Genomic DNA, 12,366 nt, shown 5'->3' on the forward strand with positions numbered 1-12,366 from the left:
TCTAATTCTATTGATTTGAGTCTTCTCCCTGTTTTTCTTGATGAGTCTGGCTAATGGTTTATCAATTTTTTTTTATCTTCTCAAAGAACTAGCTTTTAGTTTTATTGATCTTTGCTATTGTTTCCTTCATTTCTTTTACATTTATTTCTGAACCGATATTTATTATTTCTTTCCTTCTGCTAACTTTGGGATTTTTTGTTGTTGTTGTTCTTCTTTCTCTAATTACTTTAGTTGTAAAGTTAGGTTGTTCATTTGAGATGCTTCTTGTTTTTTGAGGTAGGATTGTATTGCCATAAACTTCCTTCTCAGAACTGCTTTTGCTGCATCCCATAGGTTTTGGGTGGTCGTGTTTTCATTGTCATTTGTTTCTAGATATTTTCTTATTTCCTCTTTGATTTCTTCAGTGATCTCTTGGCTATTTATTAGTGTATTGTTTAGCCTCCATGTGCTTGTATTTTTTCCAGATTTTTTCCTGTAATTGGTATCTAGTCTCATAGTGTTGTGGTTGGAAAAGATACTTGTTATGATTTCAATTTTCTTAAATTTACCAAGGTTTGATTTGTGACCCAAGATATGATCTATCCTGGAGAATGTTCCATGAGCACATGATAAGAAAGTTTATTCTATTCTTTTTGGATGGAATGTCTTATAATTATCAATTAAGTGCATCTAGTTTAATGTATCATTTAAAGCTTGTGTTTCCTTATTTATTTTCATTTTGGATGATCTGTCCATTGGTGAAAGTGAGGTGTTAAAGTTCCATACTATTATTTTGTTACTGTCAATTTCCTCTCTTATGGCTGTTAGCGTTTGCCTTATGTATTGAGGTGCTCCTATGTTGGGTGCATAAGTAGTTACAATTGTTATATCTTCTTCTTGGATTGATTCCTTGATCATTATGTAGTGTCCTACTTTTTGTCTTGTAATATTCTTTATTTTAAAGTCTATTGTGTCTGATATGAGAATTGCTACTTCAACTTTCTTTTGATTTCCATTTGCATGGGATATCTTTTTCCATCCCCTCTCTTTCAGTCTGTACGTGTCCCTAGGTATGAAGTGGGTACTGTAGACAGCGTATATATTGGTCTTGTTCTAGTATCCATTCAGCCAGTCTATGTCTTTTGGTTGGAGCATTTAATCCATTTACATTTAAGGTAGTTATCAATATGCATGTTCCTATTACCATTTTCTTAATTGTTTTGGGTTTGTTATTGTAGGCCTTTTCCTTGTCTTGTGTTTCCTGCCTAGAGAATTTCCTTTCACATTTGTTGTAAAGCTGGTTTTGTGGTGCTGAATTCTCTTACCTTTTGCTTACCTGTAAAGGTTTTAATTTCTCTGTCGAATCTGAATGAGATCCTTGCTGGGTAGAATAATCTTGATTGTAGGTTTTTCCCTATCATCACTTTAAATATGTCCTTCCACTCCCTGCTGTCTTGCGGAGTTTCTGCTGAAAGATCAGCTGTTAACCTTATGGGGATTCCCTTGTGTGTTATTTTTTGTTTTTCCCTTGCTGCTTTTAACATTTTTTCTTTGTATTTAAATTTTGATAGTTTGATTAATATGTGTCTTGGCGTGTTTCTCCTTGGATTTATCCTGTATGGTACTATCTGCACTTCCTGCACTTGATTGACTTTTTCCTTTCCCATATTAGGGAAATTTTCCACTATAATGTCTTCAAATATTTTCTCAGTCCCTTTCTTTTTCTTTTCTTCTTCTGGGACCCCTATAATTCGAATGTTGGTGTGTTTAATGTTTTCCCAGACATCTCTGAGACTGTCCTCAATTATTTTCCATTTTTTTTTCTTTATTCTGCTCTCCAGTAGTTATTTCCACTATTTTATCTTCCAGGTCACTTATCCATTCTTCTACCTCAGTTTTTCTGCTATTGATTCCTTCTAGAGGATTTTAAGTTTCATTTATTTTGTTGTTCATCATTGTCTGTTTGCTCTTTAGTTCTTCTAGGTCCTTGTTAATCGTTTCTTGTATTTTCTCCATTCTATTTCGAAGATTTTGGATCATCTTTACTATCATTTCTCTGAATTCTTTTTCAGGTAGACTGCCTATTTCCTCTTCATTTTTTTTGCTCTGGCGAGTTTTTACCTTGATCCTTCATCTGCTGTGTTTTTCTCTATCTTCTCACTTTGCTTAACTTACTGTGTTTGAGGTCTCCTTTTCACAGGCTGCAGGTTTGTAGTTCCCGTTGTTATTGGTGTCTGCTCCCAGTGGCTAAGTTTTGTTCAGTGAGTTGTGTAGGCTTCCTGGTGGAGGGGACTGGTGTCTGTGTTCTGGTGGATGAGGCTGGATCTTGTCTTTCTGGTGGGCAGGACCGCATCTGATAGTGTGTTCTGGGTTGTCTCTGACCTTATTATGATTTTAGGCAGCCTCTCTGTTAATGGGTAGGGTTGTGCTCCTGTCTTGCTAATTGTTTGGCATAGGGTGTCCAGCACTATAGTTTACTGGTCATTGAATGGAGCTGGATTTTAGCGTTGAGATGGAGATCGCTGGGAGAGCTTTCACCATTTGATATTATGTGGAGCTGGGAAGTCTCTGCTGGACCAATGTCCTGAACTCAGCTCTCCAACATCAGAGGCACAGGCCTGACTCCCGGCCCAAACACCAAGACACTGTCAGCCATATGGCTCAGAAGAAAGGGGAGAAAAAAAGAAAGAAAGAAAAAATAAAATAAAATAAAATTATTAAAATAAAAAATAATTGAAATAAAAAATAAAATGTAATAAAAAAAGAAAGAAAGGAAGAAGAGAGCAACCAAACCAAAAAACAAATCCACCAATGATACCAAGTGCTAAAAACTATGCTAAGAAAAAAAAATGGACAAACAGAACCCTAGGACAAATGGTAAAAGCAAATCTATACAGACAAAATCACACAAAGAAACATACACATACACACTCACAAAAAATATATATTTATCTATATATTTAAAAAAAGGAAGAGAGCAACCAAATCAATAAACAAATCTACCAATGATAAACTCTAAATTCTAAACTATGATAAACATAAAACCAGAAACAAATTAGATGCAGAAAGTAAACCCCAAGTCTACAGTTGCTCCCAAAGTTCACCACTTCAATTTTGGGATGATTCATTGTCTATTCGGGTATTCCAGAGATGCATGGTACATCAAGTTGACTGTGGAGATTTAATCTGCTGCTCCTGAGGCTTCTGGGAGAAATTTCCCTTTCACTTCTTGTTCGCACAGCTCCTGGGATTCAGCTTTGGATGTGGCCCTGCCTCTGCGTGTAGGTCACCTGAGGGTGCCTGCTATTTGCTCAGACAGGACAGGGTTAAAGTAGCAGCTGATTAGGGGGCTCTGGCTCACTCAGGCCCGGGGGAGTGAGGTGTATGGAATGCAGGACGAGCCTGAGGCAGCAGAGGCCGGCGTGATGTTGCAACAGCCTGAGGTGCACCGTGTGTTCTCCCAGGGAAGTTGTCCCTTGATTACAGGACTCTGGCAGTGGCGGGCTGCACAGGCTCCTGGGAGGGGAGGTGTGGATAGTGACCTGTGCTTGCTCACAGGCTTCTTGGTGGCTGCAGCAACAGCCTTAGCATTTCATGCCCTTCTTTGGTGTCTGCGTTGATAGCTGTGGCTTGCACCCATCTCTGAAGCTCGTTTAGGCAGTGTTCTGAATCCCCTCTCCTCACACACCCTGAAACAATGGTCTCTTGCCTCTTAGGCAGTTCCAGACTTTTTCTTGGACTCCCGCTTGGCCAGCTGTGGCACACTAGCCCCCTTCAGGCTGTGTTCACGCAGCCAACCCGAGTCCTCTCCCTGGGATCTGACCCCTGAAGCCAGAGCCTCAGCTCCCAACCCCCACCTGCCTTGGTGGGTGAGCAGACAAGCCTCTCAGGCTGATGAGTGCTGGTCAGCACTGATCCTCTGTGTGGGAATCTCTCCGCTTTGCCCTCTGCATCCCTACTGCTGTGCCCTCCTCCGTGGCTCCAAAGCTTCCCTCTTGCCACCCTCCCGTCTCCGCCAGTGAAGGGACTTCCTAGAGTGTGGAAACTTTTCCTCCTTCACAGCTCCCTCACAGAGGTGCAGGTCTTGTCCCTATTCCTTTGTCTCTGTTTTTTCTTTTTTCTTTTTGGCCTACCCAGGTACGTGGGGTGTTCCTTGCCTTTTGGGAAGTCTGAGGTCTTCTACTAGCATTTAGTAGGTGTTCTGTAGTAGTTTTCCACATGTAGATGTATTTCTGATGTATTTGTGGGGAGGAAGGTGATCTCTACGTCCTACTCCTCCACCATCTTGAAGGTCTCCCCTTCAGTAAGTTTTAGCAAAGAATAGTCACTTATATCATCTTCATTCCATGCATGAGTATAGAACTTGAGAGTTTATAAGTTGCTTTCTTCAAAATTATACCATATTCTCCTCAAAATATCCCTATATGTAGCAGGGCAAGGATTCTTATCATCATTAGTTTCCAGATAAACAATCTGAGGCCCAGAAGATTAGATTGCTCAAAATCATAAAAGGTAATGGTAGACCTGGTTTCTCTAACTCTAGGTCCAGTGAGCTTTTAATTAAAATTAAATAAAAATAAAAATTCTGTTCCCCAGTCACTAACCACATTGCTAGTGTTTAATAGCCAAATGTGGCCTATAGTTACTATATTGAAATTCATGGAATGTTTTATTGGACAGCAATAGCCCAGATATTTATTCTTATGTTTACTGAAATTTGAATTTATGTTAGACAAAGTTTTCAGGCCATACTGAAGCTCTGGAATCCCTTAATATTAGTTACTGAATCCAGCTGGATTCTTTGAATTCTTCCTAAGATCCTTCTGAATTAAGGGACTCCAAATCCACCCTAACTTTCTGGAAATATTTGGAAACCAAAAATTCATTCAAGAGTCAGATTAAACATTTCTCCCAAAGTAGAAACTGTGGAGAGTTAAGAGTGGGATGAAGATGACAGAGGCTGGCAGGTAGGGTCAGGAAGGTAGAATATTGATCTCAGAGAATCAGACAAAGTTGAAATGGCCACAGACAGTGCTAGATATTGAAGGGGTTGTCAGTGAATAAAACAGAATAGAGTCCAGGGAGGTTAGATAAGACCAAAATAACGAGGCAAAGATAGATAGAGAGAAAGCTAAGATAGAGAGAATCAGAGAGTAGGAAACTATGACAAAGGAAATAATGAGGTGACCTTTGGCCCTGGGAAAAGAGTGCTCTCTTTCTTTGTTACTTTCATGGATCCCCAGGGGAATCTGGGTTCACAGATGCCTGCTGCTCCAGAATGTCAAAGCCAAGAGTTAGAATTGGATCACTGGATTTTTTTCTTACTCCTTCCTCTCCTCTACCAACAACTAGTTAACCTTGTGCCCATCATTTACACATTATATTAACTGTTTGGGCTCCTGAAGGTATTTGAGTTTGTGATCTCTGGCCTATTCCCTGCTGGTGGAACACTTTCCTTTTAAATTAAGGCAAAAGTGTTAGGTCTCCTAAAATGTTCTTAGACTCGTTTTTATGGGAAGACAATGTGCAAGCTAATATAAACCAGAGTGGCTTGCAATAGGTTTTATAGTACTTTATGTCCTGGTAATTCGATGGCACATACTATTACATATTCATGCAAAGAGGAGGTATACTTATGCAACATACATAAGTATACGTATTTGAACATATATGTGTAACACTGTGTGATCTGAATATGTTAAGAATTCAAGGAAGAGAAATGTCTGTATAAACTGAAGTAATGGAAGAAGGCTTCTTGATGGAGACAGAATATAAACTGGATCCTGAAGGGTAGGTAGGGTTTAAACTAAGAAAAGGGGATTGAAAAGCATTCTAAGTTGAGCCATCTGAAATTACTACTATTTAATGACTTTAGACATAAAACAGAAATTTTATATGGTTCAATCTAATTGCCAAAGGAAGTAGTATTATCAAAGGCATTGAGATAGGGAGGACTTGCTGGAGTGGAAGGAACTTTTGGGGAGAAGAGGAAGATAAAGTTAAATGGTTAGTAGGAGGCTAGATTAAGGAGCTTCTTAAACGTGAAGCTAAATAGTGTGATCTTTATTATAGGATATAGAAACTATTGTAAGCTAATTTGCAGAAGTTACTGGATGAATAAAATCTGTGTTTTGATGGGGTAAGATGTTTAGTTTGAGGCCAGGCATATGAATGATCATAATCACTCATGGTATAGAGTTTTAATGTTGGGAAAAGTTCATTTGCATATATTTTGGGGCAGTGACACCCATTCAACATTGCAGACTTTTTCCTTTCTTTAGAATAGTATTTAGAATAGAAGTGTTCACAAACTTCTAGGGACATGTGAATGTACTTCTGAGTAGTGATGACATCAATTCATTTTAAATTTAAAATAAAATAGAATAATTATTTAAATATGTTTATCCTTTAAAATTAAATCATTTGAACATATATTAGTATATATAAAGAGAGCATACGTGCTGGTTAGAGGAGACCAAATGAGCAAGCTCAGGTCTCAATCAATCAGTCTATTTATTATAGCTAAACACTGTTACCTGCTGTGTTGATTTTGACCTTTATACATTTTTAAATTGTCAAAGGGATTTTATGTCCATAATTAATTATGGGTTAAAATAGGAAACACTAGGAACACTGACACTGACATATATCAATTTAATGAAAAGCATAAAACAACAAATTTGAAAATTTTAATCTTTTAGCTTCAAGATGCTATTCATCAGATATAGAGATATAGAGAAATAAGTTGAACTCATCTGATATTCTTACACAACATAGCAAGATATCTCTAATACCTCAAAAACCAATGTAAGAGACAGAAAATAAAGTAAAAATTATATTTAATTTGGTTTTTCCTTCATGAGAATAAAGGCCATCCACATTATTTGCAAATCGTAACCTAAAATCTCTTAACCTCATTGTTCATAAAATAAGCATCAAAATTGTGTTAATAAATCAGTTGATTTTTAAAAAATCCATAAAATCAGTAATTATAAACCTCTGATATTTGGCTACATTTATCAATTATTATTCAACTCAATCTAAATTTATTAGACATTAAAATTTTTTACGAGTTGCAAAAGCTAAAGAGCCCATGCTATCATGGACAATATAAATATTCAATGTGCAAGAAATATTGTTAGATGTTCATTGCTGTTAATTTGACAAATAAATTATCCAATAACACTGTCTCCACAAATAATATTATATATTTGAAGGCATGATTCTATTATTAAAGGAAGAGTGAGAATAAAATACAAGATGAGAATATTACAAGATGAGACGCTAGTCATTTATATATATATTCAATTCTCAAGCCAAAGATGTACTACTTTTGAATCTATTTGTTCCCAAATCATACTTTTACTTAACTAAATTATGTTTATCTATATGTATTAACTTTACAGGGAAAAGGTGTCCTTACATAAACTATAATTGTTTTCTTTTAAATTAACTAAAACTATATTTGATATACAGATTTTAAAATGTTTATTTTTATCATAAAATAACTATCCTGCATAACGAAAGCATGAAATGATTTTTCTTTTTCTTTAATTTTAAGTGGGTTCAAGAGGTTAAATGTAATTTATTTTCTTTTTTTATAAGTTTATTTATTTATTTTTGGCTGCGTTGGGTCTTTGTTGCTGTGTGCAGGCTTTCTCTAGCTGCGGTGAGCGGGGGATACTCTTTGTTGTGGTGCGCGGGCTTCTCATTGCAGTGGCTTCTCTCGCTGTGGAGCACGGGCTCTAGGTGCACGGGCTTCAGTAGTTGTGGCATGTGGGCTCAGTAGTTGTGGCTCGCGGGCTCTAGAGCACAGGTTCAGTAGTTGTGGTGCACAGGCTTAGTTGCTCCGCAGCATGTGGGATCCTCCTGGGCCAGGACTCGAACCCGTGTCTCCCACATTAGCAGGCGGACTCTCAACCACTGCACCACCAGGGAAGCCCTAAATGTAATTTTAAAGTTTACAAACAGGTTGGAAAACACTGTGTTCAAAGCCATTCAGTTGCTTTAGAAATTGCTTGCTGAAATAAATTATTTTGTATATCCATTCTTAAGGCAGAGAATAGTCATTGCCCTGTACCCCTCCTTGCAGAATTTCAGTTTATTATCCCAGGAACTGCATTGGCTACACCTAGCAGCCTGCACTGCTGCTGGTCTGTTTTCTTTAGATTCTTTCTTTGACTTCTTTTAATGGGTGACTCATCTGGAAGCAATTATTTGAGTAAATGAGAACCACATTTCTCACTTTCGCCTACAACTAGTTCCTAGGCCAGCTCTCACTCTTTTTTTCTATTTTAAAATTCAGGTCAGTTATCACTTTTTAGGAGGCCTTGGAAAATAGCAATAGAAACAGCCTCCCTGGCCATTCACTTAGGCTATCTGCCAGGCCAGCTTCCTAGCTTGCACAACCTGCTTTCACCCCACACTGATGAAATCACAGCTGCTAAGACATTGCCCTTTCAGAGGCATCTAAGTCACCATTGTTTTCATGGTCATTTGTTTTTCTCAGATATTTACCTGAAGTTTCCTTGCGCTTTTTTTACCTCCTTATTTTAAATGGTCTTTCCCTGTAACAGGTTGAGTGATAACCTGGAGCCTTTGAAATACACTGTACACTAAGGTGCTCTCTTAACTGTTATCTTGCTGGAGTCTCACAAAGACCCTGCAAGTTAGGCAGAGGGATGATTAGTCTTTACAGATGAGAGGGACAGAGTGGAAGGAAATCACTCTTTGCCAAGCACTTACCACGTACCAGGCCCTTTAGCAGGTGTTTTATATACACAGTCTCATTTAATTCTTCAGAACAGGCTGGTGGTGTAGGTACTGTTACTATCCATGTTTACCTGATGAGGAAACACTCTCAGAGAGGTTGAGTAACTTGCCCACAGATACACAGTTAGTAAGTGGCAGAGCCAGGAATCAGACATAAGACTTGTAGACTACTCTTCTGGTTTGGAGTTTAGTTCCTACAAATGTACCCTCCCTGGACAATACATAAGTTTCTCTGATGCAAGTATTTAATCCTAAATTACTCTCCCTAACAGGCTCAAAACCACATTTTCTCTCAGTCAAATTAATTACACTCAGCCAATACATTAGCTAGAAGAAAATATTATCAGGTAAACTCACTGGGGTTGGGGTAAAAGTAGGAGGTGGAGAAATTCTGTCTGTATTCCAATGTCTTATAGAAATTAGCAATATTTTTAAAAATACTATAAAAACTGAGGCCTAATTCAGTTTCTGTGGGCTCTTAATTACTACAAGTGACTTTTTTCCAAACTCTTCTCAGGTTGTGTTAAGTTTGTGATGCCAGCTTTCCCACCCAGTCTTGCATCTTCTTCTAATATTAGAGCTCTGTGTTTGGCCTTGGGTAGCTGTAGGTGCCCCCTAAGCATCTCCCATGGTTTGTACATGGGGCTCTGAAACTAGGGAGCCACACTATCAGCCTTCCTCTGTCCATGCCCATACCCTTGAAATCTCCTATTTGTATCCTACAGCTTAGACCACCACATGCCAAGTTGTGACACCTAGTAAGGCTCCAATCCTGCTGCTGTCCTTCAAATTTTAACTTCATCTTCCATCCCCACAGAGGTAATGTGCTATGTATAAAAATGACAGGCAATGACATAAAAGGAGATTTGAGTCAACTGAGAGTTTTATAATACTAATGGAGGAGTGAATCAATATTGTAAATATATAATCATTTATTCCCCATAAACCTATAACTTCAGTGCTATGTCAATGGAAACCTCAATAAGATTTTTTTCATGGAAATGATTTTAAAATCTTTATGTTGGAGTAAATGTACAGTAGCCAATTCATGTTTGGAAAAAAAAGATGCATAAGGAGTAGAACCCATTCTATCAGATATTATGACATATGATAGGACTATAAAAAGTAAAACAGTGTGGTATTGGTTAAAGATTAAATAGCTCAGTAGAATTAGAGTATAGAAACAGATTATATAGTAAGTATATGACATAATTAGTACATGATTATATACAATTAGTATATAGTATATGATTAGCAATTAGTATATGATATATATGAATCACGAATGTGATAAAAATAGTATTTCCAACAGTGGTGAACAAATGTATTATTCAGTTGTTCAATTGCTGTTGATTTGGGGAAAAAATAACATTAAAGCCATACCTCACAGAATTCACAAAAGTTAGTTCTGGAATAGAGTCCACAAAATAAAAAAGGACTCACATAGAAAACAAACTTATGACTACCAAAAGAGAGAGGGAGGGAGGCAGGGACAAATTAGAAGTATGGGGTTAATAGATACAAACTACTATACATAAAATAGGCAACAAGGATTTACTGTATACCACAGGAATTATATTCAATATCTTGTAATAACCTATAATGGAATATAATCTGCAAAAAAATCCTGAATCACTATGCTGTATACCTGAAACTAATGCAATATTGTAAATCAAGTATACTTCAATTGAAAAAAAGATTACATTAATTTTGTATCCTGCTAGTTTACCAAATTCATTGATTAGCTCTAGTAGTTTTCTGGTAGCATCTTTAGGATTCTCTATGTATAGTATCATGTCATCTGCAAACAGTGACAGCTTTACTTCTTCTTTTCTGATTTGGATTCCTTTTATTTCTTTTTCTTCTCTGATTGCTGTGGCTAAAACTTCCAAAACTATGTTGAATAATAGTGGTGAGAGTGGGCATACTTGTCTTGTTCCTGATTTTAGAGGAAATGGTTTCAGTTTTTCACCATTGAGAATGATGTTGGCTGTGGGTTTGTCATATATGGCCTTTATTATGTTGAGGTAAGTTTACTCTATGCCTACTTTCTGGAGAGTTTTTATCATAAATGAGATGCAAGAGGGAGGGGATATAAGGATATATGTATACATATAGCTGATTCACTTTGTTATACAGCAGAAACTAATACAATATTGTAAAGCAATTATACTCCAATAAAGATGTTTAAAAAAAAGATTACAAAAGCATTAAATGAATATATATGATATATGATTTGGAGCTTAAGAAGTGCTTTTTTTTAAAGAAGAAAGACAAAAAGTAAAAATATAAAGAAAAACATTAATAAAGTTGACTATATCACTAGAAAATAAGCAAAACACATGAATAGACATACATTTCACCAAAGAGGATACTTGTGGCAAATAAGCACATTAAAAGATGTTCAATATCCTTAGCCATTAGAGGGATGCAAATTAATACTACAATGAGATATCAGTACCCACCCATCAAAATGCCTAAAATTTAAAAAAAAAACAGGAACAATACAAAATGCAGTTGAGGATTCAGAGAAACTGGATTACTCATATATTGTTGGTGGGAATGTGAAATAGTACAACTGCTCTGGAAGAGTATGGTAGTTTCCTATAAAGTTAAACATACACTTACCATATAGCCCAACAACTTGAACTCTTAGTCATTTAGCCCAGAGAAATTAAAACTTCTCTTTATACCAAAAACCTGTAAAAAAATATTCATAGATGCTTTATTTGCAATAGCCCCACCTGGAAATATCCCAGATGTTATTTAGAAGGTTAATGGTTAAACAAACTGTTGTATCCATACTATGGAATACTATGCAGCAAGAAAAAGGAGCAAACTATTGATACATGCAAAAACCTGGATGAATCTCAAAGATATTACATTTAGTGATAAAAATAAGTTTCAAAAGGTTTCATACTATATGCTTCCATTTATAAGTAATTCCAAAATGACAAAATTATAGAGGTGGAGAACAGATTAGTGGCTGTCATAGTTTAGGGATGGCAGGGAAGATGAGGGTATAACTATAAAGGGATAGCACATGGAAGATCTTTCTGGTCATTGAATAGTTGTGCATGGTGGTTGCAGTGGTGGTTACAAGAATCTACACATAAGATTAAAATAGCATAGAAATACACACATACACACAAATTAATACATGTAAAAATAGTGAAAACAGAATAAGAACTGTAATAGTTAATAGCATTGTACCAATGTCAGTTTTTTGGTTTTGATATTGAACTACAGCTATTTAAGATGTCATCATTATTGCAAACTGGGTGAAAGGTACAAGAAACTCTATTACTTTTGCAACCTCCTGTAAGCCTATAATTATTTCAAAATAAAAAACAAAAGAAACAAGAAGAAAGGCATCAATAAATTGACTATGCTATTATTAAAAAATTCTGTATGACTAAAAGATACCATTCTTTTTTTAAAAAATGTATTTATTTATTTATGTTTGGCTGCGTTGAGTCTTCGTTGCTGTGTGCAGTCTTCCTCTAGCTGTGGTGAGCAGAAGCTATTCCTCACTGCAGTGCACAGGCCTCTCAATATGGTGGCCTCTCTCGTTGAGGAGCATAGGCTCCAGGCTCGCGGGTTTCGGTAGTTGTG

This window comes from Balaenoptera borealis (assembly GCF_965194805.1).
Source record: "Balaenoptera borealis genome assembly, chromosome: X".
NCBI lineage: Eukaryota > Metazoa > Chordata > Mammalia > Artiodactyla > Balaenopteridae > Balaenoptera > Balaenoptera borealis.